Source organism: Poecilia latipinna, unplaced genomic scaffold, assembly GCF_001443285.1.
Source record: "Poecilia latipinna isolate Pla-1442-1.1 unplaced genomic scaffold, P_latipinna-1.0 Scaffold234, whole genome shotgun sequence".
Lineage (NCBI taxonomy): Eukaryota > Metazoa > Chordata > Actinopteri > Cyprinodontiformes > Poeciliidae > Poecilia > Poecilia latipinna.
Window position 1 is genome coordinate 149,721 of NW_015112850.1, and position 20,044 is coordinate 169,764.

The following is a 20,044-nucleotide window of genomic DNA, read 5'->3' on the forward strand; positions in this document are numbered from 1 at the left end:
TATTTGCACATGGGAGATTTTACCACACATAGCTGCTTTGTTTTGATGTTTTGTGTTACATTGGGGTCATTGTGCTGCTGCAGTATGAAAACTGTCGGTGTAAATATAAGCTTTCCACCAACCTCAGTCAGTCATGTCTGGACTCTGCAAACATAAGCTTTTACTCCCACCGCGCCTCCAGCTCCACACTTCATGCAATCTTCTAAGGAGCCTGAAAAGCCACATTTTCCCCTGTTAGGTGCTTTCCTAGGATGAAATGCTGGAAGAGGTACATTACATGAAAGGTTGGACTCATTAATGAATTCAATGCGGATGTGAAGACTTTGTCATTGCAACATGTAATTTCCTAAAATGATCGCACGTTCGGCTGAGGACTGGAGCCGAAAGCCCATTTCGTTCTCCGTCTTATCCAATTCACATTGACAGAGTGAGTGGAAGAAAAAAAAACCTCCCCCTCTCTCAGTTTACATTAACTTAATAAAGTTCAGTAATATGTGTTCAATGCATGCAATTATAAACGGTACCTTCGGGCTTTTTCTGCCACTAAATAAGTAAAAGAAATGAATGATAAACAGTATTTGTTTACATTCTGAAGAAAACCAACGGCTGTAATAATCACTGGGCCCTCAGGCAGAATGACTTGCATTTCATTTGGGCTTAAAATTCTCTTCATGAAGTAATCATTTTTCAAACACCATATTGTTTGAAAAAAAAAAAAAAGAGAGAAAGGTTTTTATACATCTTAAGTGACCGACTCTGGTTTCTCTAAAAACCGTTGGGATCATAGCAGCGTGTCTGTATATATGGCGAACTCCTGCCAAGAATCTCTCCCTCCGTACATTCAAAACTTATGAGAAAGTTGTCCCAACATGTTTTCAGACACAATCATTTAGATTTAGAAGAGTCACATGGCAGAGCTGATCTGCCACTAAATAAGTAGGGAAATAAGTCTTTTTCCTCACATTTTAGTGTTTTAAATCAAATAAATTTTGATAACAGACAAAAAAAACAACAATTGCTCCCAAAAGCTAATAGCTAGTTGGGCTATTCTTAGCGCCAATAATTGCTATCAAAATGAACTTTTTATGTCACTTTAGAGGAATTTTGGCCCAACTCTTCTTTGTCAAAACAATTCATACATTTCATGTTTTCTTAAAATTTCATTGGATCAGAGTATCAGAGTATGGCACGTTAATTTTTCAAACTACGTCTTGTTTTCAGACAGGGTCTGTTGATGCTGCACGTCTGCATGTGGCAGGTAAAACTGAATTAAAACTTAAGGTACATAACATGATTTAACAAGCTAGGCTATCATATTTTCACATAGTCACGTCGGTTCGGGCAGTGCTTTCCTGTTGATCTAAATATCAAACAATCGTTTAAAATCTGCATTTTGGATTTTTTTTTTTATTTATTTATTCACGTTATGATCTGAAACATTTAATTGTGACCAAAAAAAAAAAAAGAGCTAAAAAGAGAATAGATCTCGAAGGGAACAACAGTCTGAAGAAATCAGATTGAATGGGACGGATTAGGCTTCATATTAGACACCGATGTGGCACCTTTTTATTTTTCACACTTAATTTCATTATAAATGCCTTTATTCGCGTGGTTGAACAGCAGAGACCGCCTGCTGTGTACCTTCGGCCATTACTAATCAGTTTTCACAGGGATGACTTCGGTGTTGCTGCAGGGCAGGTGATGCCATCAACGGCTCTCTGCAGGTTTTCTGAACCAGCATGAGGAGGTTCTTTGGACTTCACAAACGCAACGTGCTCCAATTCACAGCAACATGTTTGCATTATTTCCCACTGAAAATGCTTGTTATTCTTCCTTTGCTCACAATGTAACTTCATTTCCTCCACGCATGTTACATATTTCCCCCTCACAATTTCTGTCTTTTCCACTTCGTAATACCACTTTCTAACGTCATCATCTTAGCCTGACGTTAAAAATTGTTTTAGCGCTCTTGAGCATTTAAGTTCGGCACAGAAACATTATTCTCCCACTGAGCAAGGTGGCCTCTTCGTTTCCCATTTTCAGTTACATGAAACCCGAGCGAGTTGAAATCCCCCGGCTCAGACCTTGAGGTCAAATTAGTTCTCACACTGTACGCTCACACGGTGACCGTCAACCATAATAGGCCCCTTGCCAGTAGATTAATAGGCATTCTCTTACTATTAAAAGGGTCTTTCCTAAGAGAGGCTTCAGAGAATTAATTAAACCGATGACATTTTGGAGAGCTAAAGAGTTAAGAACAAGCCGACCTTGATATTAGAGGGAAGGCTTGCGGACGGATAACTGTTCTCCCACTACGTGGACGCACTTAACCTCCCACTGCACCGCATTTTACTCTGTGTCACAATTTGAAGCTTATGGCCCTAAAACAGGAATTCTGAGCAGGCAAAAATGTGGTCTCCTATTAAGTGTTACACAGAAAGGTCAAAGTCAGCATATGCAAGAAAAAAACTTTAAAATCTTATTACGATCAAACATCAGAAGTTAAACCATTTTGTATGTTTATGAGTAGATACACCTTACACAGGAGAGCATCCAACATGCTAAAGGTCACAGAGAGAGGAGGAAGTAGATCAAAATAAGCAGAGAGGAAATTATAGATTTATCCATTATTGTACTCATTAATTTCACATCTTAATTTTTTTTTTAAATATTGAGCAGCTCTACTGGAGACGCTCCATAAATCTTCTAGTTATTGATCTTTTTTTTTTGTACAGTGAAAGCACCACACCCAAGCATTTCCGTGCTGCACTGACCACAACAACATTAGTGTGTTCTAAAGAGTTGAAGTCAACTCTTTTAATGACAAGTGAGCTGATTAAAAAAATATATAGGTGTAAAAAGGAGCTAACAATTTCTACAACCAGCCCAGGAGTTGTTTCGTCGAACTAGTCAAATGACAGATCGACCCCAAACCGACAACAGGAAGTCTGAATCTTAATTCTTTCCATCCTCTGTCTATCATGAAACAAGTTGGACGCATCGTCTGCCTTTTAGAAAACTCAAAGTTAAGTTAAAGGTCTATTTTCACCAGTTAAAAAAAAAAAAAACACACACACAAAACTCATGTTTACAGCTGTAATGCTAATCCAGCTAATCGCTAAGATTGAGATGGTGAAGAGAGAAACTTTTAAAAACAGTAAAACCTTATTTCAAAGCAACTTCTTTCTCATACACACAGTGGGTCATCTCCCCCGCTTCTAGTAAATAATGACCACTTGTGAATCTTTGCGCAGTTAAGAGCTGCAGAGTGCGTCACACTGCAGTCAGCGGTGCAACTTCGCCTGCTTGGATGTGGGTGTTGAGCAGCTCTGTTGCAATCCACTCAAATTCTGCTGGAAAACAATGTTTGTGGGTAATTATTATTTTTACTTTCCTTCATCTAAAACCTAGAGACCATGAATGAAAAACTAAGGAGGATTGCTGAGGACATTTTGATTAAAGGAAAAAAAAACAACTAAGGATACAATGGGATTATGCCTATATTCAACGATAAATTCATAAATGCATATGTTTCTAGTATTTTGCTGATAGATAAGTTGTTTTGTAGCATAGCCTGGCAGGTCAAATCAGGGCCAAACCTGCCTGAAACACTTGGCCATCAGTTGGCAACTTGCTCCAGTCTAAAGCAACCACAAAAAGAAGGATTTTGTAGCTTTCAGGAGACAAACATGAAGTTTGGGGTGCCAAAACAATCAAAAATGTTGTGCAGATGAGAGGTGCAGTCTGTTGAGAAAAGGAAGGAATGAACCAATCATTAATTCAGTACCAATGACCAACCAGTTAAAAGTAGCTTCATATCCGATGCTAGTGCTGCTTCACATCAACCCGTCTGTGCCAATTTTTTATTTTTGCAAGTCTTTAAATCTTGTCAGGTTTTAAAATGTGTGTCTGATCAGAGGCCAGGATGTAAATCCTGATTTGAGGTGACGGGATGCAGAGCCGCTGATCTACTGCTCCTCCGAGAAAATCCAACACAGAGGCTTCAGTTCTGTTTAACACAAAGCACCAAACTAAAACCGACACGGTTTGGAGTTCGGTCGAGTCTTCTCTTGGTGCCAAATCTTGGGAATGATTTGTTTTAACTGTCAGGAATGAGATTAACCCTGGCAGAAAATGAAGAACAAACCACTGTTAGTCGGAGTTCAGTAAATCAGTGGCTAAAGAGAGACATTGAGTCAAGGGATAGAAAAGGTTGTCCATTCTTCTGAGCTTTTTTCTTCCCCCCTTACATTTTATTTGACGTCTATAAATAGGTGCAACTTCAGTGTATGACTCCCTGGCAACCAGCATGAGAGTCTGAACTGTTTGTCAGGTAGGAGAGACTCTTTATCCCACTTCCCTAAAACAAGAACATCCGTAATTTGGAAAACAGTGAAAGGAAGGGGAACCAAAAGAAGCGCTTTAGAAACGCAGCGCTCACATAAAGACAAGACGTGTGGACAGGATGTAACAGAGGAGACCGTCTAATGCACAGCAATCTGTTGTTTTAGTCTCACTTACTGTCAGAAGACAGATTACCTGCTGTAATCAATTGAGTTTTCACTCCTGAAAATTGACACATAAATGACAAACCACATTTATTAGCAGCCCCGATAAATAAAAGAAGAATTCTAGGCTTTCTGAATATCTTAACCAGAGAGGCCAATAGTTATGGAGGATGCTGTAAATCGCAGCCCCAAAGTCACCCCCAAAAATATCAAATTTTACATTAGAATGCAAGAATTTTTTGTTAAAAGTAGCCTGGTAAAAAAAAAAAAAAAACCTTGTTCTACCCTTTGTTTTATACAAAGGTCTGAACAGCTACTTCTGTTCTCTGATTGGCCCTGTTGAAACTATCGGAGGGAATCCAAGTCAATGGGAGAAATCCCAGATCGAGCTGTGAAAAGAGATTAGAAAAGAGTGGAATTGCATGGGAAGGCATGGAAGCACGACAGCATAAAAACAAAAGTACATGAATGAAGTATTATATTTTATGATCTGTGACCAAAAAACCAACATCAACTCTTGTGTTTTTTGAATTTAGTTTTTTAAACAAGCTTTTAAATGAACAGTTTATATGATTGGCCTTTCTTCTTTTTGGTGGTAGTTTTTTTTTTTTTTTAAACAAAAAAAAAAAAAATCAGTAATCAGTAGTTATTTTTCTATAAATGTATCTACATTTCAAAAATGACTCCTCAAGCTTTGGAGCATGTTACAGATCTGTTTAATTATCCAAATAGGTTTTCTGAAATATAGGAAATTTAATTTGGGTTTCTCAGAATTTCCAGTTACACAACTTTTTGGTTTGCTCTGTCAGTGGTTTGCTGAAATGCTAACCAGGCTCACTACTTCTCACCTTAGACTAATAAAGAATGGATAAATGATGAATGAGGACTATTTTCAGTTCACAACTTTACATAAGTAGGAAGTAGTGATGATATTACAAACTAAAGAAAGAAAAAGTGACTTTTTTACAGGTCAGAGTAACAAAACTGTCAATCTTAGTAATTTTTCTTGATGAAATCATTGAATGACAAGTAACTAATGAAACAAAATCCCAACATTTCGTATCTGAAGCTAAAAGTCTCCCACCCGACCCAGAGTCACAGCCATAAGAACCCAGTTTCATACAGCCAGAACCCAAGCAGGTCATCAGTCATTCAGTCCTGTGAATGTTTTCATTTTTTAGTGTCATTTTACCTGCCTAAACCAATGACTTGAGACGTTTAACAAAAGGATGATCTTACCTTTGGTTGATGAGAACGACCCATGCAAATCTCAGAGCCGGTTGACATCCGTCCGAAGCAGGGTCACGACCTTTTTGAGCTGCTGGTCCTGCAAAAACAAAAGCATCTTTAAAAACATTGATTTTCTTATTTGTTTTAACAAGCAAAAGGAATAAATGTTAAAACTACAACAGATGTCCTAATGAATAAAGTATGTGCTTTATGCATGCAATGGGAAATTAATATTTTATTTGGTAAAAAGCTATTAAAGGTTTTCAGTTTCCATCTATATTCAAACATCTGCGGTAGGACGAGAGAAGACGTCTCAGTTTGTCTAATTTCTGACAGACTGAGGATAAACGAGAAATCAATTGGAGGAGGAGTGCCGATGATGAAGGCTGTCGATGGATTTAATAACAGAAAAAAAAGAGAGAAAAAAAACAGGAAAAAGAAAACATCCGAACAGAAATCTAAACCTAAAGAAACCAGGGAGCTTTGATATTTTTAGGTCTAATTGTGACATGAAAACCAGTTGAGTGCAATCAACAGATTGAATGGCAGTCGAGCCAATGGAGCAGCTCCAGACAATGGAGCTGGGGAGACAGCAGGAGCGCAGGATAATTACAAATACAAGCAAAGACTAATTAAACAAAGCTAAATATCAACAAATACAGAAATTATTCAAATTACTGGACCTAAAAAGAAAAAACAAAGTATTCAGAGAAAAAATAATCCCAAAGGCCGTTGGATCGTGACATGGAGGAAATGTTTCAAAGTGTCTTTTACTTTAACTGTGCAGACTGAATCTGCCAAACATCCGGCCCTGCAGCGCAGACGGGTTGCATTACTCATGGCATCAACACATCGACTCCTGCTGTGGTCAGGACGACGCGCCAGCATGTCAGAGGTTGACTGCATCGACCGCATCCTATCAGATTTATAATTTACAATCAACACCGACTGTCTCGGTGTGCCGCTGCACTGAGCAAGATGGCCGCTGCTGCACCTTTGGCTTGCACACACGGAGTAAAAGGGGAAAAAAAATAAACGAGACGGTGACAGACTGACAGACTGACAGAGACGAAGCATGCCCTGCAGATAAGCAGGTGATGGAGCTCTGCCTCTCCCCCTTATCGCTCCGCACTCTGAGCTCCTCAAGCGCCCCGACCATCTCTGCTATTGTTCCACCTGATTGTTGCACTCTAGAATATTAACTAAATGTAAACTGAATACGTTTGTACACTTTGAAAAAAAAAAACCTAATTGATCACTCTAGGGTATTTATATAAATCTCCGATCCTTATAGGTAATGTCACCACTTTTAGATCATTTCTACATTAGCAGCTTTTCATATTTTCCCCACTTGCCACACTGGTGCGTTTACAACTCCTACAGTAACGGTGCGTTCACACCAAATGCGTCACACGCGTCAAAAACGTGTCTGTTTACATCCAAAGACTGTGTGGAGGTGTGTCGAGGGTGTGTCAGAACCGCTCTGGGTGTCGTTTTCTGTTGCCGGCCTATTTATCGGACGTGCTAAACGCTCAAAACGCTCAATGCTTCGAAACGCGAAGGCCCTCAAACCCGACGCACGAAACGCGTTTGGTGCGTTCACACCAATAAGTCCAACAAGTCGTCCAAGTTTTTGTCCAGCTCTTTCACCAGAATATTACATCAAATATTAATTTTGGTGTCCTTTTTTATTATTTTTGCCAAGTTTGAACGAAGCAGTAACACTCGAATGTACTTTGGGATCCCGTTCAACTTTCTCCTCCTCAGTCAGCATCAGGTTCCCTCGGTATAACCCAGCTCTCATCTGGACTGCTACATCTCCATGCCTACCTTTAGTCACGCAAAAACAAGCCTACTTTCAAATGTCCCAAGAGGCGCATTATTAAGAAATCAATGCAGCTCAGGAATCACATCCGGCAGCCTCTGCCAGCAGCAGACCGATTAATATTTCACAGGTTTTAGAGCTCGGGTTGCATGTGATAAAACAGATAGAAGGAGATGGAGCTCAGAAGGCGATCACGTTACACAGTAAGCCTGTAGTGTTTAAATCTGGGTGTGTTTTTTTTTGTTTTTGTTTGTTTTTTTTGCCTCTTTTGTTGTCTGAGGAACAGTTTGGGAAGCTCGCATTTCACTGCATTCTTTGGAAAACAAAGCCTTACAAACATCTCCTGTTTCTAATTCTGTGGTTGTAATGGGAATCCTACAACGAGTCAGGAGTAGAAAATGTGATGATGGCATCACTGGGTGCAGGTCATCTATCGGCTGCCCTCTCACACACAGGAAACACGCGTACAGGCCTGGAAGCAGAAAGAGAAGCAGACTACTAGGTGCTGAGAGTGGATTTTAAAGGGGAGGACGATCAATTAAAAAGCAATTTGCTCTTCCACCCTCTCTCCCCATAGAGCCTCCTCCACGTTCCCGACACGCAGCCTCTACTCGGGGCCTCATTCACAGTCTGATGAGCAACTCAAACGCAACCAAGCAGAAAAATCCGATCAGCCCCCGCTGGTCACGGGGAAAAAATCTACACCGTATTATAACAGAATCCAGGTTGGTGGAGTGAAACGCTGCAGCAGATCCTGAAACCTGTACATGTAAAACACAGAGAGCATGTGAACACTCATCAGTCTTCAAGTTTTCAAGCCCCTACAGGTAAGACAACATGGTGGGTTCGCTGCTGCAACACTAATGGACCGTGTGTTAGAATGTGGGAAACTTAAGGATGGAGCATTAGATCTATGTTAAATATTAAATATTTTTTTTGACAGACAAGGTTTTTGTCACTCTTCGAAATCAAAATCACTCTTCAAATTCATCATTTTTAGCACATTTTACTCTGCCTTATTTTTTTTATTTTTTTATTTTTTTTAATAAACCAAATATGCCATAAAATCTGCTTTACAGCCAGATTATGGAAGAACATCACAAGCTGGATTTTAGATTATAAAATAAAACTGAACAGAAATGGGAATGCATTATGGTCTGGATCAAATGTATTAGGGTCAATTACTTTTTCACACAGGATCTTGCACAGTAGGTTTGGATTTTTTTTTTTTTTTAATCCATTAATAATACTTATTTAAAAACTGTATTTTGTTGACTGGGTAATATTTAAATATGTTTGATGTTCAGAAACACTGAAGTGTGACACATATACATAAAAAAAATAGAAAATGAGGATGGGGGAAACACTACTTAACATCACTGTAGAATATATTTTCATATTCGAATCATTAATTTAGTCATTAAAAACAACAAAATTGTTGAAAAATATACTACATACCTGAAATGTGAACATTTGCGGTGTAATAATGGCTACTTAAAATCCCTGCTGCCCCCTTTATTTACTTCATGTCAGATCAATACCATGAACCCCCACTGAGCGAATAAAGCTAAAAGTCAGCTGACCAGGTTTGAATGAAAATCAAATCTATTTCAAATTAAGCTTCTTTTTTTTTCCTACATCTCGTCGCAGAAATGCTCAAAGTGCTACATGTGATTCTTTCCGGCGTTAGCGGCTCCTGGTTAATGTACGGCTCAGCTGCAGACGTTTGTATGGGAGATTACTAGATGTTGATGGATGACTTAATGTGGAAGGCATTCAGAAAGCAACCTGGTTTCTTTATCAATGGCAGAGCTGCTCAGTAACACCAGAGAGGGAGAAAACAGGAGGGACTCTGTCCAGACCGGGTCACGAGGTCTAATGACTTAAAGCTCCGCTCATTGTCGAAGCTAAATATACCCATCAGTCCTGACGTAAACCGTTACTAACTAGCTTTTACTAACTTGAAAATAAAATCTACAATCTCTTCACCTTTTGCTTTCTAGCACACAGCTAACAGCTTTGGGTTAGTTGGTGTGAAGATACAAGGCTTCATCTGAAGAAAATTAACTAAAGAATACGACACTGCCGACCCCAATGTTGCATTATGGGTATTGTGTTCTTCACCTTTTGGGATGGATGCCCAGCCATCTCTCCGTTTAGGAGATTCTAGCCAGGCTTGGACGTTCTCTTTGGAAGAAAATCTGATTTATATATAACTTAACGTACAATATTGTATTTCCACAAACACACACACACATACGTGTACAACGAGTCGCCTACAAATCAATAGGCAACTGTTGCCCTGAGGCACATCGACATGCAACAGGAGGCGGCTGTAATCCAACCTACAATCTTATGATTGCAAGACAGCCACGTTACAAACTGAATCCCAATATTTTTTTCTGGAGTTTCTGGATTTGATTTGGTTTTGACAGCATACAGTCAAGCGTGAGTGTGAAGAGCTGTGGTTCCTACACGGAAAGACGAAAATGAGCAAAGAGAGAGAAAATTGTGTTAAAAACATTCTCTACTTGCTCAACTGGATTGTGAAGCGGTTATCAAAGGCCTGCATCTCCAGTGGAAATCAAGGCGCTATCTGATGTATTCAGTGAATAACTTACTGACGTCGCATGGTTTATCAGAGGTGCAAAAGTTCGGGGCGGAACAAGAAGAATTAAAACATCTCGAACCATCCTGAACTTTAGCTACTTTGGTAGTATTTTAGTAGACTTTTCTCTTTGCTTAATGGGGGGAAAAAAAAGAAAAAAACAACTCTTTTCACGTCCAGGCTTCAGACTTGGGAGTGAATAAAATTACCACACACTGCCCACGTCCTTGTTACCTTTCATGTAGCAAAAGGATTCTCTGTGCTCTGCAGATCCAATCGTCACATTATGAAAGCTTTTATACAGATGTGTTATCGTTTAACCTCTTGACCTACTGTCTCCAGAGTAATTTTCAGACACAAATTGTTCATTTACATTTTGTGCTCATATTAATGTCCATCATGAAGGGGGAAAAAATAATAGTAGTTTCTTTTATTTCCTTGTTTTTAGGAGTCCGACTCTGAATGTGAAAGTGTAACTCAAAGAGTCCAGCCTCTCGTCTCACTTCCAGTATATAGGAGATAAAAACGTTTCAGCTGGATGTGGCGTCAAAAGTCTCCTAATAAGGATTATGGATTTCCTGTCTCTCATGTACAACATAGGAACACACAGTCTGAAGTTGCAGGTTTGTTCTCAAGCAATGTGTCGAGCAACTGCTGCAAAATGTGTTGAACAGACAAAAGGTGGTAAAGGAAGCACTGTTATATTAACTGGAAAACAAAAATAATCTGTTGCACCAAGGAATCCGTTTCCTGCCATAACCTCTAGTTTGTGGCACTCATGCTGCTAATAATAATGCATTCACAAAAAAGTACGCATGGGAAACCATGTCTAACTGATGCATAAGGCGGTACCACGCAGCGAAGATCAGCTCCTCAATATTTTTGCTAATTTAGTACCGCTTATGTTATTTATGTTTAAGTAAAAAAATCAGTTCCCTGGAAGACTTCTTTTGATTTCCGTTTCATGTCGGATCAAGCTGCGTTTAATGTCAGGAAAAGACCATGAGTAAGTACAAGATTACGATTTTCTTCATTAAGGAAAAATAGCTGGACTGATACTGTTGAACACATTTTTTCCATAAAATTATACATGCAGCATCCTGGTCTGAGAGACTGACCTCAGAAGATCATGTCAATAAAACCTGTCTGAAAAAAAATCACCACATCCTGATCACTGACATCAAACTGAAAAAGGTTGCGAGGTTTTTTAGGCTTTGGGACGCCAACGAATCCCAATAACAACCCTTATTCACAAATGTGAATAAGGCCTAGTCAAAGTCCACACTTAAAAATGTATACAAGTTTATAACTTTGCCCAGTCCATCAAAATCATTCCAAGAGCGACTCAACGACTCAGTCAGGAGGTCACAGAAGAACCAGAACAACATCTAACGGACAACTGACCTGTCGGTGTTCACGACCCAACAGGAAGGTAAGGAACGTTTATTCAAATCATCCACGAAGCAATCCAAAGAGCTTTGCAGAACAGAAAGAAAATAAAATATTTTACACTTTTACTTACAAGTGAACTTAATGCAACAAACACTAGAAAGCACTCCAGCAAGGAGCATGCACTAACATGTCAAATTTAAAAAGGAAAATTCAAAATGAAATCAGATTCTTATCTGCAATGTCACGCTTCAATACGAAAGAGGCAGGGCAAAAAATAAATAAATACATTTTTAAAAGGCTTTCATGGGAGAGTTCCAAGATGAAAACAATAAAAACAAACACTGATCAAAAAGTTCAGGAAAATATTCTGTGGACTGATGAGGCAAAATGGGAACTTTGTGGAAGGTGTGGGTCCCTTTTCAAAATATAACACCTATAGTTAAACATGGTGGTGGTAGCGTGATGATCTGGACCCGCTTTGCTGCTTCTGGACAATAAGTGCAGCTCTCTAGATAACGCTTAAGGAGAATGTCTGGCCATCAGTTTGTGATCTTAAGCTCAAGCACACTTCGTTATAAAGCAGGGAAATTATCCAAAGTACACCAGCAAGTCCACCTCCGACTGGCTTTAACAAGAAGTAACGAGATGACGGTTTCACAGTGGCCTAGTCAAAGTCCACACTTAAATCGGCACCATTCTTTCATAGTGATGTAACAGACTTGTTGCCATCTGTAAACAAAATAAGCGAAAACAACAACAAAAATATCATTAAGGAGCATATACATACTTTTCCGTCTGCTTGTTTTTACAGAAGCGCACATACAGGCCTTTCTGGTATCGGTGCAACGCTGCACCCGTTTATATATCTGAGTCTGGAGAGAGGAAGACACCCATGCAGCAGCAGCAGCAGCATATTTGTATTCAGCTCAGAGGTTTCTAAAGCTGAAGCCGGAAGTTTGGGCCAAACTATTATATAAAGATAAAACGAAACACATCGTACCAAATCATATCAGCTCTGTACTGCAGCAGGTGTGAAAACAGCCACCAGCTGCTCCTGTTCATAAAGTGAAATAGTAATACCTTCTTTTTTTATCATTATTTTTAGTTCTTATTGTTTTTGTGGCAGAGCACAGGGAGTGAGCTGCAGAGGCCAAAAAAAAAGGTGTGTGAGAGAATAGAAGAACAAAAAAAAACAAAAAACCATCTCAGTGGCTATAAAGGCTTGGTCTGTCAGCAGCCTGTGTAGCATTTCCTTTGTGTCAACCAATCAGTGGAGCTGTGAAAAGTAGCTGACAGACCTGTTCCTGTCACACTTTTCCCAAAAATTGGCGGGTCTACCATGAATAATGAGGCTCATCATCCAGCACACACAAACACACACCTAAAAAGTCTTGAAATAATGTGTTTTTTACTTGAGGACAAACTTGCTCTGAAAAATTGGAAGGAAAAACCTCAGTACTGTTCAGAATATCTGGTGACATACTAACCAGAACCTGTAAGAGCCACTAAAATAAACTTAATCGAGCCACTTTATTTTATTTATTTGAAAGGTCTACTTTAAATTAATCAAAATGTTCAGAATTTGGCAAGTAGTAATCCATAACCCCCTGATGGCACAATGATCAATTCCTCTTGGTATTCAAAATAGGAAAGACAAAAACATGAAGATCTTTGAGAGAGCAACACAAAAAAGTGACTCGTCTATATTTGCCAAAACCCACATTTATCTAGTCACCACACACACTGAGCAGGGATGCAGAAGTAAAAAAAAAAAAAGAAATCATGTAGCAAATGTTTTACCAAGTCTACACAACAATAAGCACATGATCAAAATTCACAGTTGAGGCATATCAAGAAGATAGCCTTTTCCATCCTACCATAACAAATGTAACATGAGTGTTACTAAGCTCCACTGGGGCAGTAAATGGAACCACATCCTGCCAGATGAGAGAAACAAACTACCCACATGTCAGTTTATATATATCATCCACATATAAAAAAAACAAAGTTGATCGAACTACGATGAGTTTGGCCCAGAAACAAAGATATCTCTAAAAGCACGCAAGAGTGATGCTGTGGGCTGGTTGCTATTCCAAATTGATCTCTGGAATCCCTTTAAAATGCCAGGAGATTTTAAATTAAACACCTGTTGACATCTGCCTATAAACTTATAAATTGGTGATCTTTGGGTGTTTCTGAATGATGACACAGGATTACAAAAAGTATTGTTTGGAAGTTTGTTTTTTCCAACTGAATTAGGACTATTTTTGCACAAATCCATTTTTCTAATTTAGAGAAATCTGATATTCTGACTTCTAAATTGATGACATTTTAGTGACATCATCAGTTCATTTCTGTTAATATTTCTCAACCATAAAAGGTTTTAGGATAAAAAATATATATATTGTTTTCTAACAGATCGTATTAATGAAATGTTACAAACTTGGATTTGTAACATTGAATGATAAACACTGATCAGGGTCAGTACGTGTGAATTGAACATCACGTCTTCCTCTCTTTCCTGTCTTGATGGAGTCTCTCCTCCTGCTCATCACTCATTGATTCTCAGGAAACTGATCCAGATGTGAGAACAAGTCATGCATTTGATGCTCATGTTGCTCCATAGTTATCCTTTCAGCAAAATAATTTTGTACAAAGTAAATTGACAGCGAGGATACCAACAATTGTTCAACTTCTGGTTTTTGTTAAAAACAATTACATCCAAGCGTTGGATTTCTTTCCCCTCCCACAGAATAAAAAGATACTAAAATTCAAGGTCTCATTCCTTGAGACCTTGAATTTTGCAAACTTTATTATGCAAGAAAGTTTCATAATCCCAAACTTTATTGCAGCAGCTTGGGATTATGCTGCTGCAATAAAAAGATGAATTTAGTGCATTAACTACGCCACGGCGTCTGCCCAAGACCCAGAGAAATGAATGCATCATCACGTCTTCCACTTTGTGCCGCGGCTATATATGAGCTGCATAAACTCCATCTAATTTCACGTGCAAGTGGCGCCTGCTACGTACGAGGCAGAAGCTAATGTTCTAAAACGATGCCTGAGCAGGTGAAGGGTTGGAAAACAAGAAACGAACAAAGACTAAGGACGGGTCGGATATAAATTAAAGATGTAGAGAGGGTAGACGGAGGGATTTCAGAAGAGAACATCTCGTGGTTTGCAGTCTGAGGTTTTGGCTGACTGTCAGCGATGCTATCAAACAGCCTCAGTTCAGATGTGGCATGGGATTTTCTTCCCCCCCTTCCTGACAGCTACACAATGAGTTTGCAAAATAAAACCATGCAGACAGTTAGGAGCTTTAATTTCCTAGACCAGCGCTTGGCGCGCGCCGAATTCCCAAAACAAATGTAAATTCTATCATCCCGTGAAAATATTCCTATCGAACAGGGAGCTGCGCTTTATTTGCACACTTGCTGATCGCTGGAAAATTTTTGGAGCGTGACACATGAAAGGCGGTGATTGACAAGCCAGAGATTAAAACAAAATCCCCTTTTCCTGAAGGAGGGAAATTCGACTAACGAGTGCAGTCAACCAATCGAATGCGTCAAGCTGACACTTATCTGCGTTGAGCCCTCAGAAGGACGGGCGGAGGCCAAAACCCAAAGTGTGAGCGTGTCATCTACTTCCACATGTTGGAGCAGAGATAGAAGCAAAAAAAATTTAAAAAAAAAAAAAAAAAAACTCAAAAATGCACCAGATGCTAATCTCAAGCTGTAGGATCATTTAGCTCACATATGGTTTATATGGCAGTGAAGGCTAACAACATGATAGCGAAGCTTACTCGGTCGGTAACAATGGATGATGGATTTGATGCTGGCTGAAGCACCAACACATTGACAGAAGCTGACAAAAGAAAACTGAATGCTGAATTTTGTTTAGATCCTGTTTATTAATGCTTTAACAATAACATTAAAAACATGTTATTTCTGAATATTGCAATGAAAAAAAAGTACATATTAGGACAATACTTTGATCTGGTTAACCCCAGTGTGCTTTAAGATTGGTTAAACTCTTTGTGTGACCAGAGCCTAATTGGTTTCAGAACAACATTTCAGTGTAGCAAAGGCTTTTCAGCTGAGAAATGAATTTAAATTCATCAACAATGTAAAACAAACCCACCTTATTTTCGTGGTTAGTTGAATTATTGCTGACATTGTCTCAGAAATATTCTCAGCTTTTATGCATCGACACCGAGAGCAATACAGGCAACCTAACCTTTGACTGTAGTTGCTCATCTAGTTCAGTCTTTGGTACGAAACCAACTTCATAATCTTCAAGAAGAGACCTGCAGACAGTTACCTCCGCTCAGAAAACAAAGTGTCTGCAAGGGAAAACAGATGTTGCAACTTCGGCTGATGTCTTAGATGCGTTACCGCTTCCATATGGCTTATTTAAATTACTGAGTCATTATGTTGCCTTTGCTAAAATTATTAACAGCCTGAAAATGTCAAAGCCATTTGAATCTGGGTTATGGAGGAAAGACAAACATAAAATGTGCAGGACAGTTGGCTTTAATTATTGGCATTGGACACCTCTGTTCCTAATTGGATCTGCCGTAGCTATAGGAGATTACCAAACTTTTTGGAATGCCAAACCATCCAAACTCAACACGTTTCAGGGCTGGGATACTTGTGTAGAAGTTTGAATAAAAATAAAAAATAAAATAAAAAAAATGAAGGTTGGTAGAAGTGATCTGTTGCTGCTAAAGCAGAGTCAAGCATTTCATCCACACCATGGAGATAAGGTGAAGTGGAGACCTAAATAAAGGCGTCAGTGGATGTCTGTGATGGGCTGGCAGCTAAGCTATGGAGGGCTTCAACTGACAAGAGGCACATCAAGCACTGTACGGGCTGGCTCTATGGATGGATGAAAGGCGCAACATAGAGGCGGCTGGGTACGCACATCATATTACATGCCCCACTTGCTGCCAACCTGCTGTTGTGACACTCTGTGCTCTTTTCTCAAGAAGAAGCCCTGAGTGAGTCACTGGATTCCTACAAGCTTGCCGTTCTGCGTCTTGACACTTTATGACTTTCATTTGGCTTAAAACCTGTGAAACGGCGTCACTTCAGAGCCGTAACAGCAGAGCTGAGATTCAGAAAGGTCGCCGCCGTCACCCGCTCCCGATCAGTTAGAGTTGGCACTCGCAGCTACAGTCAGTTACAGATGTAGACACTGTGGGAATTCAATGAAATGAACAGAGGAATGTGGGCCAGGGTTTCCTCTAGGATCTTCTTTAAACTGCGGTGGCCTTCAAAACGTATCCAACACAGTACATACTGAAGGCCAAACTACATTAAAGTCGTTCAAATACAACATACATTAACAATATGGTCATTTCCACATTCAACTTTTCCTTCCTTAGGTAACTTTCTTTCGTCTTTTCTCAGCCTCTACTTTGGACTTCTGTCTCCAGTTTTATTTTTTTTATGTTTTTCACTCCTGAGAGCTGCGCGGAGCACACAAGCTAGCTTCTCAGCCAAACAGGCAAGAGCTGGCAGTGTTGGTTTTGAAAATAAAGTGAACTTTAATGTCTCAAACTCTGATTATGCTTAATATACATGTACAAATATAGGCTACACACACACACGCACACACACACACATATATCTCATAAGCTAAGAAATATTGTTGAGATTTTCAGTGACAGAATATCACAAAATATCATAATAGTGCTGTAGGACAAAAAAAAAAAATACTGTTTTTCAATGTTTCACCAAAAAAATCTGAAAAGTGTGGTACATTAGTATTCAGTCCTCCCTACTCTGATAATCCTATACTGTAGAGGTGAAAGCCACGTTCACACAACGGGGAAATGTGACCCAAATCCGATTTGTTTATCAATATGCGACCTATATCCGGCTTTCACAGCAGTCTGAATAACCAACTAATACAAATACATTTCACAGGCACAGAATACACTGGGTCTATGATGAGAAAGGAAGCTAAAAGAAGAAGAAAACTAATTCATGTCACGTCAAACACAATCACATAAAGGGGAGAGAAAAAAAATACTAATGTTTCATCATTAATATTTTATATTTGATTCATTTTGAACCCTTATACTGGGTTTCAGAGACAAATACCACCCTATGCGTAAAAGAAACAGAAATAAAGTTGCATTATGCAGATCAATAATACAAAGTGTCCATCAGGTTCAGCAGGACAGAGAACAAAACGCAAGCTAATTAATTCATAACACAACTCAAATTAATAGGCGTTGAAAGCAGAGTCGTTTTTTTTTTAAGTCAACCATGAGCCTCAGAATTAAACAGTCAGTAGGGAGACATCAAGATCCTAACAGGAGTGTGTGTGTGTGTGTGTGTTTGTTTGTAATACCTAGTGGGGACGATTTTCCTGACATATACTACATTGTGGGGACCAATTGCTCCTTGTGGGGACCGGAGCCTGGTCCCCACAAGGGGAAACCCAGTTTTTGGGTGAGGGGTCAGAGTTAGGGCTAAGGTATGAACTGAGTTTTGGTTAGGGCTAGGGTTAGGTATGTGATGGTTAGGGTTAGGAAAAGGGTAAAGGTAAGGTTTAGGCTGTAGAAATGAATGGAAGTCAGTGGAAAGTCCCCACAAAGATAGCCAGACAAACGTGTGTGTGTGAGAGAGAGAGAGTTCCTTCTGCCGGTCAGAGCCAGGCCCCATTAAAGCTGGACCTTGGGTGTTAATGTGATATTGTTTGGTTTATTGCAGTCCAGCATCTGCCAAGACACAGACTTGTGAGGGCTGATCTCATGCCAGCACTTCCTCTGCTCCATCCATCCCTTTTCTTCTCCGCTGCATCTGCTTCACCAAAACATCTACATGCGTCTTTCTGCCAAGTCAACCGCATCACTGGACAACAACTACAGCTGGAGAACCACTTGGTTATGATTTGTCAGCCTTTATTCTTTTTACTGCTGTGGTAATCAGTGATTAATGACCTACAATGTGAACTCAGCCAATTTGAAAGGTTCTGACTGAGATTAAAAGAGAGAGAGAGGGGGGGACAAGTTGGAAGAGTTCAGCATTACTGGGTTTAATATTGTGTGAGAAATACCTGGCATCGTTAAAAAAAAGAACTAAAAATGTATTTTGCCTGGAAACACACACGGCGCTGTTTGGTAACCTGTTGTGTGTTTTCCTCTCTGTGTGGGTCTGCTCCCTCTGTCAGAGTGGGGAGAGATTGAGAGAGCGCAGCTGCCCCCTATGGGTGGAAAACCAATTCAGAACAGCAGAGAGAGGCAGCTTCTGTTTGTTCTGCATCATGGCTGGAAAAGCCAGAGAGAGGTGCTGCTGCTGGACTGTAATTAGTCAGCCAATGTCACCAAACACCTGCAGCTGCAGAGTGGGGAAAAAAACAAAACAGTGGACTCTCCGTGCCGAAGAACGGATCCTGCCTGCTTGTTTTGAATGCCAAGCGTCTGAGGTGGCCTTACATAATTTCTCGTGCCTGTAGAATAATGCTGTGAGGCTCTCAGAGCACCGAGCCGCACGCTGCTCCAGGGTTCTCTGCGTTTGAGGTTCTGTCTGTTTGCAGGCCGAGTTCAGTATAGTAAAAACAAAACGTAGTGTTTTTTCTCACTGCTTTCACATGTCGGGCTTACAAACCGCAAATAACGAGTTAGAAACACAAAACTCTGATCTACTAAAACGGGACACACAGATCCAGAGAGCATGTTGTTCTACAGCGAGGGAGAAGAGAAGGAAAGAAATCAGCCGATTACCAGCAGCAGATATATACATTTATTATGTTTGACTAGTTCTGGTCCCCTTGATCAGTAGGTACAAAAAATGAAATAAAAATAGAAATTTCCATTGTTTCATACCAGTGAGCATACAAGAACGCCCTTCGGTGTAGATGCAGTTACTCAGTTAAGACGACTTAAAATGAACACATTTCGATATTGTGCATTTGCAACAAACTCTGAGGACGCACAATAGTTGTTAGATGCTTTTTAAAATGAGCCTGAGGAGAACAAGAGTAAGAAGTCTAAATGTGCTACAAAAAATATAAGCTCAGTCTCTGTTGTTCAAAAATACAGGTTTGGAAATACGAATTTGTAATACTCCTGAGATCTCAGAGTTCAGGTAAAGAGCTACACTCTCTAAGAATAAACGCAGAGACTGAGCTAATCACTGATATAAAATACTAATGACTGCTTCAATGTGGTCTATTATGCTTTGTTGAACCGGTTGGGATAGATCTATGGGCTTTACAAATCAGGTTCATTACACGCCCCCCCAAGTCAACGTTTACACACGAATGTGAAAACGGCTGCAAACTGATGCGGAATTGTACAACTGTACATCTTTGAAAAGCAGCAGTGGGGCCTCCAGCATAACAAAACAAGGATGCAACAAATGGTTTCTGGATGGAACGCTAATAACAAAAGACTTGTTTTGTCCAGCAGCCATTGTACAGCACACACAGTGGGAAAACCAGCTGACCCAACGTTCTGACCAAAAAACA

General features: G+C 39.7%; 1 protein-coding gene across 6 annotated transcripts in view; it reads right to left on the reverse strand.

Annotated features, from left to right (window-relative positions):
• The window catches only part of arvcfb (ARVCF delta catenin family member b), a 216,559-nt gene that overhangs the window by 142,266 nt on the left and 54,249 nt on the right, over positions 1–20,044 (reverse strand). For all 6 annotated transcript variants that reach the window (XM_015032221.1, XM_015032220.1, XM_015032224.1 and 3 more), the window contains exon 2: positions 5,748–5,835. The gene's annotated coding sequence lies outside the window, so the exon portion shown is untranslated. The remainder of the gene's footprint in view (positions 1–5,747; positions 5,836–20,044) is intronic.